This window comes from Miniopterus natalensis, chromosome 6 (genome assembly GCF_054644295.1).
Source record: "Miniopterus natalensis isolate mMinNat1 chromosome 6, mMinNat1.hap1, whole genome shotgun sequence".
Classification (NCBI taxonomy): domain Eukaryota; kingdom Metazoa; phylum Chordata; class Mammalia; order Chiroptera; family Miniopteridae; genus Miniopterus; species Miniopterus natalensis.
In genome coordinates, this window is record NC_142086.1 from 68,400,223 (window position 1) to 68,420,158 (window position 19,936).

The following is a 19,936-nucleotide window of genomic DNA, read 5'->3' on the forward strand; positions in this document are numbered from 1 at the left end:
GTTTGGATACTTGTAAGATTTATATATACATATAATTTACAGGCTGAATAATGACCCCCCCCCCAAAAAAAAAAAGACATCAACTTTCCAATCCCTGGAACTTGTAAATGTTACCTTAATTTGCATAAAACAATTTTGCAGAAGTGATTAAGCTGAAAATCTTGAGAGAGGGAGATAATATTGCATTACCCAGGAAGGCACTAAATACAATCACATGTATTCTTATAAGACAGAAGCAGAGGGAGATTTGAAAGGCAGAGAGGAGAAGTAAGGCAACGTGATCACAGAGGCAGAGACTGGAGAGATTCGGCCAGGAGCTAAGGAATGCCAGCAGCCACCAGAATGGAGATGAGACAAATGAATTCTTCCCTGGAGCCTATGGAGGGAAGGTGGCCCTACTGACACCTTGGTTTCGACACGGTGAAACTGACTTCAAACTTCTAACCTTTGGAGCTGGAATGGAATAAATTTGAAGTGTTTAAGCCATCAAGTTTGTGTTAATATGTTACAGCAGCCATAGGAAACTAATACAAATATATAAAATGTCACCAAGATATATCTAATTATGATTAATCTAACATAATTTTCCCTAGGTTTTCAAAGGTATTCTCAATCTGCTCATTGAAGTATATCTTTATTTTGTGACAATTTTCAGGTATACGTCTATTATTTTTGCTCTGTCTATTCTCACTTCCTGTGGTCCTATTATACTTGGGTCCCTTTACCTGAGTATGTCCCACTTTAGACTTTCCTGCCCTGGCCTGTGTAGCTCAATTGGCTCACCTTCCTCCCATGCACCAAAAGGTCATCAGTTGGATTCCCCGTCAGGGCACATGCCCTGGTTGTGAGTTTGATCCCCTGTAAGGGGCTACAGGAGGCAGCTGATCCATGTTTCTTTCTCCTTCTCTCTTCCTCTCTCTCTAAAAATTAATAAAACATAATTAAAATTTATTTTCTTTATTGCTTCCCTCAGGAATACTCTGACTTGGGAAGTTTCCCCTCCAGTGTTTGCCCTTCTCCCAGATTTGCCTTTTAGCTCTAATCCATTACTTTACTACTACCATCATTTGTATTAAATTTTGTAATTTTTGTTTTGCATCTCATGTAGTTTTAATTATTTCTACTTATTCTCTCTTTATGATTTGTTGTTATAGTTCCATAAATAGAAAAATCCCTTTAATCTTTTAAAATAAATTTTTATTATTCATAAATATTCTAAAAATTTCTAATTATTTATGCACTAACAATTTCAAAAGCAGGTATTCTTTGGGTATAGTCATTCCTTTTGGATTAATTATTTTTCCATAGCCCTATGCCAACACAGTGGTATGTGATATAAATGTTGAGATAAATTTAGGCAGAAATAGGTAGAAACTCCTGGTCTAATCCTTAAGAAACAGTTAAAAAAAAGAGGAGACAGATTATATTTAATATTGTTTTCACATATCAATGGACAAATCACCATATGGTAGGGTCTAAGAAAAAATTCTAATGGAAGATCCTGCCACAAAAATATATTTATCTGGGTTCCAGAAAGTTTCTTCTCAAGATAGGTGTGATAGACATAAAATTGCCTTAGCAGTGTCCTATTTCAATTTATTTTTCATTTTACTTGTTTGTTTTATTTCACTTTATTTCAGCCTCACATGTCCCTAGGATGCACCAGGATTTACCTTCAGAGGTCTGTTTTGCTCTTTGCCTAACTCAGTTCTCAGTACTAGAAATGTGAATATTTTAAATGGTAGACCCAAATGCTGCTGACCTATAGGGACAAAGTTTTTTAAAATCCTGAAAATGTACAGGGGTATAGGTTGGTGTTACGTGTGATGCCAGTGCTCAAATTCCTATGCTGAGAAAAGAAGGAAAACATAAACTGCATTCTCAAAAACTGTAGGGAAATCAGTGTGACACAAATTGTTCATTAGAATCTCATAGAGGTATATCACCTAGAAAGAGTAACTCCAGTACTGTGATACCATCTGGTGAGTACACTATTGGTATCAATTGTTCTATAGAAAAAGACAATCAAAATGTATGTCAACACCATCAGGTAACAATCAAAGAGCTATAAAATTATTTTGCTGAATCACAGAACTACATTTTTATTTTGAGTAGCACTCTACCAGTGATTTTATTTCTTTATCACAGGCTCAATAACTCTCAGACATACTTTATATAATTATATGTTCAGTAGAATTTAAAGACTCCTGTTATGTTTCATTGAGGTATGTTTAAGAGTCAAGAGGCATAGTGCTGCTGAGATAAATAGATTCTTGTTGCTCACACATATGAAATTCACCCAATGCCTCTTTTCATTGTTTTAAGATAACCCTCGTTGATGAAGGTCAAGATGAACATGTGGAGATCACTAAGCTAAAATATTTTAAATGCTAATTAAATATAAAAATATTTTGAATATAATTTACTTCAATAATAAACTAAAAGAATCATGTCCTAATTCAATAATGTCTTAAGAAAAATTCCTGCCTCACACAAAATTTCTGCAAATTATTGGTCTCAGAATTCAACTCATTGAAATTCAGAAACCAGCACAGGATTTACAGAAAAATGCTAGGAAAAAAAGGAAGAAAACACTAAAATAAAGGGTGGACAAAAACAATCATTAAGAAAACAAACATTTCATGGAGCACATAAAAATTATAACCAAATAAATTGCCAAATAATTTTAAAAACTTTAATAATAAAACAAGAGATAGTATGCCCAATACTTCATAGCAGAGATACATGAGTTTAAGAAAGATGTGGTAGGTAACAGAGAAAGACAACACATGAGTGAGTAAATCATAGGCAAGAAAGAAATAATCTCAGATATGAAGCCCACAGTAGGAGAAATACTAAAGAAAATTATCCTGGCTGAAAACACAGTGACAGCATAATAGGATTGAAAATTAAATGAAATAAAAGTAAAGAAAGTAAAAAGAAATAAAAGAGAAAGATGAACAGAAAAGATTTGGAAAGGAGATCTAATAAAATCAACTTGCTAAGTGGAATACCATGCTGCAGTTAGATGAGATAAATCTTTATGTGCTGATATGGAAAATCTCCAAGGTTTTTGAATTGGAAGAAATCAATGTGCATAATATTATGGATGTATTATAATTTCTATTGAAAAACAATTATCTCTGGAAGCACACTTCAAAATAACAGTGAATGACTGAGGAAGGAACTGGATGGTTGTGATAGATATTGGAACTGAAAACCTATTTTACATGTTCTGTCTTTGAGTGCCTTTTATACTTTTTTAGCATATGTATATTATATATTTGAAACAAATAATAACATGTCATTTTTAAAAGGCAGCAAAAAACATATATACATAACACACACACACAGACATAGTGTGGTGATAACCGGAGGGAAAGGGGTTGGAGCACAGGTGGAGGTGGGCAAAGGCCGGGGGGAATCAGGATGGAAAGAGACTGCTTGGGGCAGTGGGCACACGATGCAGTGTGCAGAGGATGCTTTATTGAGCTGCACACTTGAAACCTGTATTGTTCTGCAAACCAATGTCACTCCAATAAATGCAATCAATCAATCAGTAAGTCACTGAATAAAAATAAGAAGATAACCAAACCTGTTGTTTAATTATTCTCAGGAGGAAAAAGTGCAAAAACAACAACTGAATATCCATACTGTTGCTTTTGGCAGGCATTGTTCAGCAACATAACGAATGATGCGAAATAATTCCACCCAATATGTTAATACCTTCAACCACTTGGAGCAGCATTTTGCAACTAACTAATCCACGAAGGCTGTGCTTTTCAAAATTATACATTTGGCAAGGGACTTACTGAGGTTCTTCAATGTCTATGGATAACTGGCCACACCTGCCCTTAACATTTCCAGGCCAAAGTGGCTCTTCCATGCTCTGCGGTGCATAACTCTGGGATCTCAACCAGGCATGGATTCTTTTTACAGGAAAAACAAAAAGTAGCCAGTAGAACTCTTGAAGTGAAAATACAATTTATAGTCTTTAATTTCCATAATGGAATGTTAAAACGGGCACTTACAGTTTCCTTCAGTCAGTTGCAGAATGTATCTATATTGTAGGCTGTTGGAATGGATAAAATGGACGCGAGGACCTGCCTAGCCAAGGTCATTTCTTTCTCTCATAAGATAAAGGAAAAGTAGCCCCGACATTGTGGCATCACAACCACGCACTAACAGAACTCCTTTGACCTCCATGTGACACATACATACGCCCTTCCTCCATTTTTCTATTGATAAGATGTAGCAGGATGGTAAGAAAAGGCAAAAAGTCAGAATACTATGCCCATGAAAAAGGTGAAGGGATTAAGAAGTACAAATTGGTAGTTACAAAATAGTCATGGGGATGTCAAGTTCAGCATAGGAAATACAGTAAATAATATTGTGATACCTATTTATGGTGCCTGGTGGGTACTGAAAATATCGAGGGGAACACTTTGTAAAGTAGATGATTGTCTGACCACTATACTGTACACCTGAAACTAACATAAAATAATATTGAATGTCAACTGTAATGAAAAATAATAATAAATAAATAAGTTATATTAATTAGGCCTGTTTTCTGATCAAGATAAAGCTATTTCTTCCTGGAATTTCCACCATACTGGCTTCTGTAGTTTCTGAATAAAACCAGTATGACTCTTGCACATTAGATATTACTGTTGACAGTTTTGTTACACAGCAAAACAATCTCTATAAAGAAAGTAGTGCACTGTTTTTCATTCTGTCACAAGTTCCTGATTTCCATTCCCAACTACTCACAGGCCTTACTATAGAGAGCACTGTGATGACGTATGCCTAGAGGATGACTTAGTTTGAGAGGTCATAAATGGTCCCCCAAGTCAGTGTGACCTAAATCGGAGATGAAAATAAAAAGACCAAGACCTTCACGCTGTAACCCCAAATTAATTTCAGATTGTAATAAAGAATGAAAAGCATTTATTTGAGCAAAAGGAGTTGCAGCCTAGGAGACACAGATTCAGGTTGCAACCTAAATTGTGTTCAGCCAAGACAAAGGGAAAACAAGGCAAAAGGTCCTGCCCAGGTTTCCAATTAAGTCCATTTTACATAAATGAGGTGTCCAAATTTATACACTTTCTGATTGGTGTAAACCACACATTTCTGATAGGTTATTGTGGAGCAGTTTTGATTGGATGGGGCAGGAACTTCCTTGTAAAGTTGACTCAGCCAGATATAAATAATCAGGGCATGGCGGGGGAGGCTGAGAGTTCAGCCTGAGGTTCTTCTTGGTATACAGAGTATGTGAGGAACTCCTGTAAGCAAATGGCCACTAAGCTGTTATTATTTATAAAATTTGGGCCCTCCTTCATTGGGAGTCCATCTCCAGAAATAAATTCTTTCTGGGGTTCACTTCAAATGAATCTTTCTTCTCAGAGACCACAATTCAAATAATCTGAGAAAGAATGTTCTAAGCTATAGGGCAAAGACACCAAGGCAAAAATATGCTTATTATGTCTGACAAAAAGACTGGAGCTTAGCAAGGACAGCAGGAACGACAGGAGATAAAGTTGAATTTTGTAGGGTCTTATGAGAGCATTAGGAATTTGCATTTTGCCTTAAATTCAGTGGAGAGCTATTAGAAGGGTAATACGCGTAGGGATGGCATGCTCAGATTTAGATTTGATAAGATTATTGTGACTGCTGTGTGACAAATAGACACTTAGGGAAGGCAGTACAAGCAGAAGCAGGGAGACCAATCAGAAGGCTTTTGAAACAGTCCAGACAGGAAATGAGTGTGGCCTGAAAGTCAGTAATCACAGTGAAGATCCACATGAGAAGATAGAATGTTTTGAAAGGGAAATGATCAAAACTTTCAAGTGTATTGAATATGATTGTGAAGAAAAAGGAGGACTTGAGAATGACTCTAAGATTTTTGATTTAATGAATGCAGCATACTGTGGTTTAGTGACACGGGGCAGCTGAGATGGGAAAACTCAGGAAGCAGAACATGTTTGTTCCTTGGGGGTGTAATTCAAGTGCTCTGCTGTGGTCATGCCTGTAAGTTACTTTGCCTATATTTAAATAAACCTCATACTCTTTAGGATAAATTATTAGATCTTTATTTCTGATGTAAGATTATTTATCTAACCCACATCTCCAGTTAATCTTGACAAGCATACATAAATCCCATTTTCAAAACAAACCTCTTTCAGCCTTCTTTGTTTGAACTACCTACATCTGCACACTTTCCTAATGAAGGACTGTCCATTTTATAAGCCCTAAGTATGTCAGTTTCTTTCTATGGCTTTCCTTGAGCCTCATCAGGGACAAGTATATTTCCCCTAGCAGTACTACTGCACTTTAGTTATACTTTTTAGTATAAGGTGTCACACTGACCTTCTCTTCAATTCTACCATGAGTTCCTCAAGGGTGAGTATATCCCTAATTCATATTGAGTTTCCTGGAAAACAGCCTAGTGCATAAATTCTCACTAAAGACAAATTTTCATATATACACTCATGCTGAAAAATAACCCAGAAGCAGTATTTTCAAACCCATCCACATACATATAAATAGCAATCTCTTTCTCTAGATACATCTTCAAGTACAAAGGGCAAAGGTATGGTTGAAAAATCAAAGGTTTAATTTGAAAACTAATAGCAAACATATGACAATTTATTTTTTTAAACCCTTATTTATATGTACTTTTGCTTTTGTGTTCAAAAAATTTCATTATGGATTTGGAAGAAAATATTCTGTTTCCAAGTTTCTCAGCTTTTGCTGAGAAATATTTTTTACTCTTTTGTTGTTAGTAAATATTGTATGATGGAACACATTATCCCCATATTAAATTTGCTCATTTGTAATGAAACCAAAATGGTTCCCTTGCAAAGTTGCACATGGAGGTCAAGAACATGACAGCGATCCAGAGACTAAGAGGCAGTAATAACAGCAAGTCTGGCTCAACTATAGGGCCCATTGTGGAGAAGGGTGAGTGTCAGCTGAATGGGTATGTGCTCTCTCTTTGCTTCTTTTTACAGTCGTGGGCATCTGCCAAAAATCTGTATATTGCTGGCAGGCAAGCAAAGCCAATCTAAGCACCTGTGTTGCAAAACTCAGAAATTGTGTGATTGCCATTAGTGATCCATCTGTGAGGCGGGTACTTGCCACATGTCAGTTGACTAACATAAGGTGGGTTGGAAGAGAAATTCCACTAGATAAGGGGGAGAGCAAAATTTATATATCATTTGCTCTTCTTTGTGATTGAAAAATTATAGCAAATATTGATGGAAAGATAATTTTATACAGGATTTGAATAGATTAGTAACTGCTGTTACACGACAAATGAAAAGCTTTAATTCAAAAAGAAATTATATATATATATATATATATATATATATATATATATAATTTGAGGAACAAAGCCTTTATTTTTTTTAAAAATATGCTTTTATTGACTCAGAGAGAGAGATGATAGGAGAGGGAGAGAGAGAAACATCAATAGGTAGCCTCCCCGAAGCACCCTGACCGGAATCAAACCTACAACCTGGGTATGTGCCCTGATCCGGAATTCAACTGGCAACCTTTCAGTGCACAGGACTATGCTCAACGAACTGAGCCATACCAGACAGGGCACCTTTACTTTCTTTAAAGACTTATTAACACAAATGGAGTATGGGAGTCACTAGTCCAGTATAGAGGTAAAAAAAAAAATTGTGCCTTACCAAAGAATCTAAAACATTAGGTGAGGTCCATTATCTCAGGTTCTTAAATTTAAGAATCTCATTTACTGAGATTCAAAAAATTCAAACTGTGGAGAGGGAGGGTCATAACTTGTCGAAGCTGAAGATAGGACTGCATTATCAATGAAAAAAGGGCTTAATAAAAATATCAATGATGTGTAAAATATTTATAGGAAAATGTAACTTCTTTTGAGCAGAAACATTTTTTGCGTACTTTATTCTGTCAATATACTAACAATGTGCAAATCAAAAGAAACATACTAATAGTAATTATCACTTATATTTACTGAGCATGTGACAGGCACTGAAAGAGGTGTGACAAGCATCTTATTTTACTTTTTTAAAAGCTAATAAAGTTCAAGAACTGTGGCTCAGAGAAGTTACGTATCTTAACCACTCAACAAAATGACCTGTTTACTATTTCTTAAAATAAATTTTATTTCCTTTACTTATATTTGTGGTACTTTTCATAACAGTGCCTATTAAGCAGTACATGGTAAACAACATAGTCCCTAAGCTATTGAAATGGTACAATCCAATAATATTGTAATATGAAGTACATGTACAGTCCTGTACTAGCTGAGAAAAATCAGTAAAACATAAAATACCCATGGAATAGGTCAATGAGATATCGGAAGGTTAAAAACCAACATCGGTCATGATAAGGTTGAGGTGGGAAATGACAAATTTGGATTTTAAAAAGCAATGTTTCTGCCCAGATTTATTAAATGACATAGATACATGCTTCCCATATATTTGCTTCAGTCTCTCCAACTTTTAAAAGGGCATTTATTAACACAAATTCTAGAAGAATGTATACCAAGTATTTCTCAGTAGTGAGTATATAGATCATTTATATTTTCAGATTTTGCTTTTCTGTATTTCTAAAATGTATAACTATTCATTGTGTAATTAAAAACTTGAAAGGGATAGTAGAAATTATCCATTGTAAACAGTGAGGATGGTAAACATTGAAGTTAGAAACTCCAAAGAGACATGACTTTAAATCAATGTAAAATACTATCACAAAAACAATAAGAACAGAGATTCTTCTAGATTCTCAAATGCATAGAAATATTAGTTGAGGATGCATTCTTTATGTTAGGAAGTGCTGATTCATTAGATGTTTTTATTGTTCCAACACTTCATTAGAATAACTTTCAAACACACAGAAAAGCTGAAACAACTTTACAGTAAAAATTAACATGCATACTATGTTTCTGTTGTAATTAATATTTTACTACGCTTGCTTTTTCATATATCCCTTCATCTACATTCATCTACACACCCTCTAAACATAAATTTCTCTCTTATTTTTGATGCATTTCAAATAAAATTGCAGACATCAGTATATTCCCACAAATACCTCAAATGCATACTATTAACCAGAGTTCAATATTTTTTCCTGTGTTTTTTGTTGTTGTTTTTGAAGCAAAATTTATATACAGTTCAATGCATACATCCTGAGTATCCTTCTAATGAATTCTGACAAATGCATCTAAATATTAATTTTAAAAGGGCATGAACTCCCATATGATTTCATGTATATGTGGAATCTAAAGAACAAAATAAACAAATTAAAACAGACTCAGACACAAAAAGCAGACTGGTGGCTGCCAGATGGGAGGGGCATTGGAGGGCTGGGTGAAAGGTAAAGAGATTAAGAAGTACAAATTGGTAATTGCAAAAGAGCCACAGGGATATAAAGTAGAGCATAGGGAATACAGTCAATAAATTGTGATAACTATGTATAGTGCCAGATGGGTACTGGAAATATCATGGGAAACACTTTGTAAAGTACATGATTGTCTAACCACTATGCTGTACACCTGAAACCACTATTAAAAGTAAACTATAAGTATATAAATATATAATAAAAAGGAAAAAAAGGAACATGGACTCGTACTGAGCTCACTTTCTTACTGTTATTTTCTCAATAGCTTTCTAGGTGGGTGGACTGAGGGCTATAATTAAAAATAAAATTCTACATTGATGAATTGTATTTTATGAGCGCTTTCACTCCTTACTAGTTTTCAGTAATTAGAGTTCTAAGTTGCAAGCAACAGAAACCAGTTCAAGTGGATCTAAATTTTTTCTGCCTAAGTGGAAAATAAGTTTCTTGAAAAATATATTGAATTTATATGTTTCAATGAAGAGCATAGAAAAAAGAATACCAAGAGTTGGAAGAGCCAGGCTTGAAAGTGAGTGGAGACAAGGGCTAGGGTAACAACCAGGTTGCTTAAACTTGGCCAGGGGGAGAAGCAATGTAATAGGCACTGAACACCGCCACAGCACCAGCGACGCGGACTGCGGAGGCCCAGCTGACAGGGCTGCCTGAACTGCCGCGGACCAACAGAAAAATCTCCATCAAGTGTACAGTCCCTGTGGGCTGTCCCTGAGTGGCCCGCCCGAGTCAATGGCCGAGCCTGGCTAGGGAGTCTTGGGATGTGAGAATCGAGTATTTTAGCTTCTATAGTATGTGCAGCAAGCTTAGCATCCCAATAAGAAATTCTTTAACTATAGTCGGGGAGTTCATATGATTGGTACCAACAAAAATTGGAAATATCACTGACATACATCATTTCATTTTCCTGCTCAACAACCCTATAAAGTTGTAACCAGGGCAAGCAAAAACATTCTTGTTTTATGGATGAGGGAGGTTTTTAGACAACTGGTATTTTGTCAATTTGACCTTAGTACTGCGTTTTCTGGTTTGACTAATGACTACTTGTCAGGTTAGAACAGAGAGACCTCTTTTTCTGGACAGGGCTGCAGGGCCCATTGTGGTTAGACTAGGAGAGGTAACCTACTGGCACCAGCTAAGCCAAATAGTTCCTTAGCAAGAAATCCAGACATTTAATCTCCATTATGCCATCTCTCTAAGATAGACGATTCCAAACTTGAAAACTAAAGGCATCCATTTTCAGCAATGAGAGCAGGTTGGTCAGCAGCAAGACTGAACCAGAAAACCACCCAAAGTAATTATTGAATAGACAACCCTAAGGGCAATTATGTTGGTGGTTCTTATACCTTTCCTGAGGCTTGGGCACCTGAGGTCCTTGTAAACTGAATTACTCATATATTTCATTCTGGTAATACATCTTCCTTTTTGATTAAGCCATTCCCAATGGGTTTGCTATTTGCCAGTAATATCATCATTGTATTAATTATAAACAGGTGATCCTGACCTGAAACCCGCTTTCATCCACATTGCAGTGTTAGATCACAATTAATTAAGTGTGGACCTCAACATTTTCTAAGTATAATCTTTCATGTAATTAATACTGGATTTATTCCCTTCTTAATAAATAATGTCATAGAATAATCAGTTTATTTTAAAACAAGAAATGCCTGCTTGTACTCTTAGAAGTAGCTGAGAGACCAAAATAGAATCAAGATGTACTGAAGAATATCTCATCTTTTTAAAAATTATTATCCATTTTATCTTCTCCACCCCATTTCTCTAAAACATTCATAAGGCCGTTAAGTCTAAGCTCTTATGTCACTGTAGCTGTGTAGCTTTTGGACTCTACAAGAGATTGACTTGTATTTTTTTGTTACAAGTAATGCGCACATGAGGGGCAATAACTCATCTCTGCACAAGCTCTAATACCATAATAATTTATTCTGAGGCTTTGGCAGCTAATGTTTCACTCACTATTAATAGAGAACTGTGCAAGTGGTGTATGTAGGTGGTACTTTCAGTTTAGTGATGCTGTAGTTAATTTTTTTAATTTATAAAGTATTTATAAATCTCATCTTTGCAAAGCTGCTAAAACTGTGTAGGCAGAAACCAGTTATCTCCTTACCTCACAGGCTTCTAAATTGTATCCACTTCTGCAGCCCACATAATCACTTATACTCCTCTTACTAAATCTGTTGTATGACCCCATCTGTTACTTTGCATTTTGTGAAACGGCTGATTATTTGTGTGGCTCATGACTAGAACCTACTTTGTTATTCCAATTACCCTACTGAAGCTTTTTTTACAGAGGGCTTGTTACAATCAGATTCCTGGGCCCTGTCTGAGCACTGGCAGTGACACTTTCAACTTTTACCTTTAAGAATTCTCCTTATGCATATCTGGTAATACCCTGTGCCCTGAGGCCTCGAGCCATATCAGCTCTACCATCTTCAGTGTTTGCATGGTATATCTTTTCTCACCCTTTTACGTTCTTGTGTTATAATAAAACTTTATATATTTGGATATCATATACATTTTCACTTGTCACACAATATTTTCTTCCTTTGATTTCCCCCCCCCAACCTTTTACAATGCAGACACCATATCTAGCTTGTAGACCATGCAAAATCAAGCAGTGGGTGAATTTAGCCTGTGGGGCACCATTTCCCAGCCCCTGCTGTACAACACAAAACAAGGTTAGTCCAATTTAAAATGTTGGACTCAGTACTTACAGTTAATTTTTATTTGCTCAATTGATATTCTTTGACTATCTAAAATGGGCAAAGTAAATGAATTGCAAAGGTAAATAAATAACTCAGGCAAGACTCTATAATTCCAACAGGGAAATAATACATATAAATATGTAGAAAATTCAATATTAAATGTGGTAAGTGATAAAAGGGCATTATGTAGAATACTGGGCAGTGCTTTGAGGTTTTGTTGAGAATTTGCATGGAATAAAATGCACATATTTAAGTGCACTGCCCAAGGAGTTTGACAAATGTGTATTTTTGCTAAACAATCATCCCAGTAAAAAAAAAAAAAAAAAAGTATTTTCATCACCCTGAGAAAATGTCACATTCTCTTTATAGTCAAACCTTTATAGTCAAACCACCAAGAGCAACCATTATTGAGATTTTCCTTATATTAGATTAGTCTTTAATGTTCTAAAAATATATGTAAATAAAAATCATACAGTATGTGCAACAGTAATGAAGGATTTCTCTAGTTGTCCCTTTACTTCTGAGAGTTGTTACTTCATGTTTTGTTGAATTCTGTTATTAGGTACATACAAGTTTAATATTTTAGAACTTCTTGTTAAATTAACTCTTTTATCATTATGATTATTTCTTAAACCTGGTAATAAATACTCCATGTCCTGAAGTCTGCTTTATCTAATAGTATAGTCATATCAGCTTTATTATTACTGTTTAGTATTTTTTTACTTTTTACTATAACAAGAATTTTCAGGTCCATCTTTTTTTATTTTCTGTGTCCCATATTTGAAATCAGCCATTGCTTTGAGGCAGTAATTTTCAACCAGTATGCCCCAAGAATTTTTAAAACATGTAATACCTGACTATTTAGTAAAGGGCACTGACCTTTTCCCTTAGACTGTGAAATAAAAAAAAAAAAAGACAACAGCCAACATAACAATTGCCATCCAGTGTGAACACCTAGTTTTGAACCATAAATATATAGGTCATATAATAGAGTTGAATTTTATTGGTCATGTAGCATAAGGTTGTGTCTGATTGGTTAATTCTTGGTGTCAAAAATCCTTTTATACAAATATAGGCACCTGATTTTTTAAAAAGTCACTTTGGAGCAAAAAGGGTAGATAATTACTATTATTATGTATTTTTTTGTAAATCAATCAAAAGTATACCTATTTTTTGTGAGATCAGCAAAAAAAATAGATATTTTTGGTGTGCCACAGAATCTTAGCAATTAGTTTATGTATGCCATGAGATGAAAAAGATTGAAAATTGCTGCTCTAAGGAGTTCTGTTTCATGTTGGTGCTTAATAGTATTTTAAAGCAAAGAGCTGGGTACTGAGTATTCTACGTCTATGATATAATATCATCTCTGGACCTTTTCAGTGAAAGAGGCATGAGTCCTCACCTGCTGTTATGGTTAATGGTCTGGGAGGAAGGGGGAATCAACTACTAATCAGTCACTAATTGCAAGTCACCATGGGTGATTACCTACGGCTGCCATCCTGCCATTTGCCCTCAAGGAGTTTACCATGAACTTTGAAGGGCCTGGCAAATACTGTTGCCCAAGTGACAAGAAATGTGAGCTCATAATTAGGTAACAGTCATCCTTGACTATACAAACACATTTGTTTTTCTGGTGCTCATTTCAACAGAGGATGAAGAATATAACTTCTTGGTGAGAACCACTGGGGGTGGCGCATGGGGGACAGAGATTGGAAAATTATTATTTTTTAATGACTTCCATTTCTGGCCATAAAGCACTGCTATGAGAATGGCCCTACTATTGTAAACAACTGTTTTGTATATATCTATGAAATAATAGGTTTCAGACATTAGAGAACAGCCAAAACAAGACTGTGATCTTTGAGAGAAAGGAAGCAAATAAGCCAGCCTTATGATAACATAGGTTACTTTCTGAAAGCAGATCCAGGTTATGGAGCAGGGTGGGAGAAACCAAACAAAGGCAAGCAATCACAATGAGCTGAAGAGCCAGAAGTCAGAGATAAAGGATGCAGAGCAGGCTCAAATGCATTGGAGAAAATACCAGAGAGGAGTCAACAGCACAGAGAGAGCGAGCTTCAGATAACTACAGGGAGATCTCTTTAAATATTTACCTTTTTACTGGTCTTTACTGGAATGGAATGACCTTCTACAAGGGGTTGGGGTAATATCAATCTAAAATTCTAGAGCTCGAAAAACACTAAAATCAGAAAAACATTTAAATTTATGTGACATCAGATGGTCTCCATATGAGTAACACTTTAGAAGTCAGGTCAGATCAGCTGCATACTAAAAACTTCTCTGAACTCACCCTAACAATGCTTAAAGGCTATTCCAAAGGGATCAGATCACTGGCAAGTAACTTACCTACATGCCAGAGAAAAGTCTAAACCTCTACAAAGAAATTAAACAAAATCCATCACCCAACAATGTAAAATTCATAGTGTTCAGATCCAATGCAAAATCAGTAGGTATCCAAAGAAGCAGGGGGAAAATATGGCCTATAACCAGCAGACAAATAAATCAAATGAAAGAGATGCAGAAATGACGGAGACGAGGGAATTAGTAGACAAGTATCTTAAAATAGCTAGAATATATATGCCCCAAATGCTCATGAGCATAAACAGAACTATGAATGTGGTGAGGGGAGAACTAGAAGACAGCAAAAAGACCACAACTTAAAAAAGAGAAGACCCGAGAACTTCAGAGGTGCAAAGCAATCAGTGCGCTTGAAGGCGGAGCAATAAAATGAGGCACAAGGAAAACGGGCTGACAGGAGGAGAGCAAAGACTGGGAGAAACCATGGCCAAGGAATATCTCTGATGAATACTATCAACCCGCAGCTGAAAAATGTTCAGCAAACCCAATCACAATAAATATATAAAACAGCACCCTAATGCACATGAAAAAGGAACTGATAATCTTAAAATTTTAAAATTCAGTATTAATAAAGATTTAATGAAAACAGTGAAATGTGTATGGATTGTATTAAATCTTTACAAGGTTAGTTTGCTTGCCTGAAAGTTCCAGGTGTAGAAACAGAATTACCAGATTAAAGGACAGGGTGTGAGGTACTAAAATAGAGATAACTTACACAACTGATATGGAGTTATTGACCAATAATTGTACTGCCTAAGGGAATATACATTTTACTCACTCTATTATTTATATTAATGAGCTTTTTATTGCCTTCATCTTTTCTTTGTGAGTTTAGACTTGTGAGTACCTAGACTTCAGGAAACTGTACATTTGTGATTTAATGACATACTATTTTTAGCATCTCCTTGAAATGCTGCAAAATTAATAATGCTGCATATATGATATAAAGAGCCTTGTCACTTTGGATTTGCTGCTTGAGCAACTTTGCTTTAAAAAAAAGTATATAAATTACACAGTGGCATTTAATGAATAAGACATTTGCAATGATATTAACCCTCTAAAGCCATTTATGCAGAACAAGGGGTTTTCTAAATATATTTTAAATCTTCCTTAGAACACAATGATTTTTAAAATCTAAATACATATACTTAAAGCTATCCACCTACCCATCTATCAATCCATTTACCTTTTTGGAAAAGCTACAACCAATTATGAAACCTAATTTCTATGGAATTATGGAAACTATTCTGAATTAATTAAGAAAAAATAAACATTAATATTTTACTCAACAGTAATCTAATAATAAGTCACATTTACATTATGTTTTATACTCCACAAAGTATATTTTTACATATTATATCATTAGAACTTATGAGAAAAGACCTAGTATGATTACCATTTTAAATACAAAAATACATAGCATGCAAAGAAAACAAGATATTTGCTCAGTATCACATGGCTAGTATTGGACTTGAAGTCTGTTATTTAGGTAGCTGTTGCAGTTCTTTTTCTATTATAACACAAAACCTCTTTTAGAAACATAAAAATATTTGTGTACTGTTAATACATTGATTATGCTTTTACTAAAAATAAATATAGTGTAATTACTAAGTTTTTTAAATTAAGCATACAAATAAATATAATTAAATAATTTTATCAATTTTTATATACTAAATCTCAACATTGAAGTGTTGTCTAAGAAACTAAAACCATAATAGTAATGAACATTGATTTAGATCATGTATTAGGTTTCTATTAATGCATAAAAAATTACCACAAAAATAACAGCTTACAACTATGCCCATTTATAATCTGACAGTTTTGGTAGGTCAATAGTCTGACATAGCATAAATGGAGTCTCTTCCCAACACCTTACAAGGCCAAAATAAAAATGTCAGCAGGGCTGCAAGTCAATCTAAGCTTTGAGATCCTTTTTGAGATCACTAGTTATTGGTAGAATTTATTTCCTTATGATTTTTAAGTGGTTCCCTCCATTTTTAAACCAGCAATAAATAATAGGTGGAAGCCTTCTATCTTGAAGTCAACTCATTAGCAACCTTAATTACATCTGCAAAGTTTTATTTTTGCTATATAATGTAACATATTCATTGATGTGAAACCAAGGACAAAAGTCATGGAAACAAAATTCTGCCTACTATAGAGATATTTTCTGATATCAAATACATTTTTGTCTAGGAATAAAGTTCTATCAACTTAAAATTAAGCTTTAAATGTTAAAAAGGAAATTTCAAGAAATATGTATTCAAAGCTATTTATTTGGTACATAACAACAATAAAGAAATATATATTTAGCATTTGCTATAGATCAGTACTACTAGGATCAAGGCAAAAACTATAGCCAATATCTTTCTGTCTCTTGTGTGTACAATAATATCTGACAAAATATGTTGGCCATATATTTTATAAATAATCATAGGATAAAAAATGAATCATCTCTGTCATCCAACAACCCACAATATATAAAGAGTAATTGGCAAACAAACTCCAGTGAAAGGAAAAAAACAAACAAACAAGAAGCAGTATCTTTGTAGCTAGAGACCATGGTATATAAGGGCAGAAGATAAGCCTCAAAAAGTAAGCAAGAACCAGACTTTTAAAGAAATGATTTGATAAACTAACTTACAAAATGGCCTTGATAAAACAATCTAAAGGCTTTATACAGTATTTTGCTTTTTAATATAAATTTAAAACAATATGTTTTCTCCTCTAAGCCATACTGTGGTTGGGGGATTGGAGGGATACAGGAATTGATAAATGAAATAATGTACTTTAAGTAAGTAGTTTCTATTAGTTGTGAAATTCTGTAGTGTAGCTTATAACCTGTTTTATCTACATGGAACTTATAACCTATGAGCTATTATCAGATTCATTATCATGATCAAGTATACATTTTCTCAGTGACCTACAATTAGATGGCAAATATCTGGATACTCCATGGCTCAGGTTTAATTGACACCTAAAATTAACCAACACAGATGGGTAGCTGTACCTATACCCTTTGGGCCCCAAGATGAACACACCTAAAGTAGAGTCATCACAGCTAAGCCCAAGGAGACCCAAAGCTTGAAGCACAGATTTCCTGCCAAGCGTAGAGGTCACAGTAGCATGAAAACAAGTAATTTTTGTGTTAAACCACTGAGTTTGGAGTGGTTGGATACGCAGCATAATTAGTCTATACATCTAGTACTTTCCTATTAGAAAACTGGTGGACCAAACATATTTATGAGGAGACCAAGCACAAAGTCATACTAATGTATTTAATTGGAAGATCACTACTGATATCTCTATGTGATTCTCTATTTTAAGCCATGACCATTTTTGCTGTATTGGAAACTACAAATGCATTATTTTAGGTGGGAAACTATTATAAATATAAATGTCAGTATGTATCCCACAGGTAATTGGAACTTGTGTCTGAAATGATAACCAAAATAAGTTATAGAAGCAATACTGAAGCAATTTTATTTTTCATTTTGAATGTGGCATGTCTTTGTAAGCATTTATTCTCTCTACTTGGTTTTCTAATGTAGTTTCCCCCATAATTTATGTTAAGCTAACCGATTTTCTGTTCCTGTACCTGTCATCACTTAATGCCTTTTTGCTAAGTGTGTTATGACAACCGTTTTCTAGTCTTCAGGAATTTGATCTGTCATAAGTGCATTTCTAAAAATATCATTTGCGACTCCTCTAATTTCTGCCACACTTACTATGAAGTCTGTAGATGTGTATGCCATGTGTTTTCAACACAGAGCATTTTATTTCCCTGAAGAATATTTGCTGATATACAAATTTGCTGATACACAAATGCTACTAGAAGATCTTTCAAAAAATGAATACTTTTTTCTTTTTTAAAATACACCTAAACTCCACCACAGATAGCTCAAATTCTTCTATAAATAAATAAAAAATCTAGTAACAAATCAAATGTTGAAACCAGATAGATGTTTGGATTTGAATAGTGTGCCCACTACTTAGTAGCCATGTTCTATTGGACACATTCCTTTTTTCTTTTCTTTTTTTTAAAAAAATATATCTTTATTGATTTCTAAAAGAGGAAAGGAGAGAGAGATAGAAACATCAATGATGAGAGAAGTCATTGATCAGCTGCCTCCTGCACACCCCCTGCTGGGGACCGAGCCTGCAACCTGGGCATGTGTCCTGAACGGGAATCAAACCGCTATCTCCTGGATCCTAGGTCGATGCTCAACCTCTGAGTTATGCCTGGCTGAGCAAGGACACATTCTTTTTTTCTACAGGCATTTGTTTCCTCAGCTTAATGCCTAGGTTACAGGTATCTTATGATGGTTAAATGAGTTAATCTATGTAGCAGATAATTTGGAAGTGGTAAGTGGTTCAAGAGTGGTATTTTCTCTCTCTGTTTTTATTTATAGGGGGCCCTGTTCATATGTGCAAAGGCTTAATGTCAATTTAAAGACTTAATGTCAACTTAATTGTGCTCTTGATTCAAAAAAAAGTTAATTCTGAAAATGTCAAGTGGCATCTAACTGCTAGTAATTATTATAACAATAAGGAGGAGAAACTAGGAAAGTTATGAGACCATAAGGTGTACCTATGGAAATATACTAAAGACATGTTTCTAACAGGTAGACAATCATTTTGTTATTTATAGCCATTAGAATTCTAATACAATTGAAAGACTGCTATTAAGTTGTTAAGAAGAGTATTACTATTTTCTTATCCCTCAGAGAAAGATTTATGAAGGAAACATGTAGTAAAATTGGTTGTATCATTTTATTCTGCTAAGTGGGTAAAATTTTTTTAACTCCAGGTATATTATAGTATAAATATGGGGGGGGGGGGGAAGAATCCATATACTATTTATAATAAAATAACATGAATGCTGAATTTACCATGTACTAAGTACTTACTACACATTTTACATATTAATCAATTTAAAACTCACAAGGCTGTGACAAAGCTATTTATCATCTCCATTTTATAGATAGGACATGTAAGTCCAAGTATTTATGTCACCTGCCCAAAGTCACATTGAAAAAAAAAGCCATTGGCTGGAAAAAGAGCTAGTTTCAAATAATAGGTGCAACATATTTATATCCATGGCCAACACTTAAACCTTGATATTACCCTAATACCCTCTACTGTAGAAATTTTAATCTAGTATTCCAATTTCAGACCAAAATTTTCTAATTTTTTAATTGTCTAAACAACCCATCTTCCTTTTACACTTCCAAATCTGGCTGTTAGACCAGAAACTAGAAAAAGCCCTAGACCTCTCTGGTTCTTGCTACATGATTCTGGGATTCCAAGGTACTATTGCGTAAAATGCTCCCCACCATCCTTCAACTCATCCCCAGTAAAACCACACTTAGTGGTTTTAAAATGGACACCCTAGTGGTAGAAAAATGGACACCTCACATCTTCTGTTCTAAGCCATTACG

General features: G+C 34.7%; 2 protein-coding genes across 3 annotated transcripts in view; one reads left to right on the top strand and one right to left on the bottom strand.

Moving 5' to 3' along the window:
- The window catches only part of BCHE (butyrylcholinesterase), a 54,989-nt gene extending 53,761 nt beyond the window's left edge, over window positions 1-1,228 (top strand). Inside the window, exon 6 of one of the 2 annotated variants that reach the window (XM_016215736.2) lies at window positions 234-1,228. The gene's annotated coding sequence lies outside the window, so the exon portion shown is untranslated. Of the gene's footprint in view, window positions 1-229 lie in introns of both variants that reach the window. The other variant, XM_016215734.2, reaches the window with a different exon arrangement.
- Window positions 1-19,936, bottom strand: part of LOC148092937 (uncharacterized) — a 205,856-nt gene that overhangs the window by 20,038 nt on the left and 165,882 nt on the right. The gene's annotated exons all lie outside the window — the stretch shown is intronic.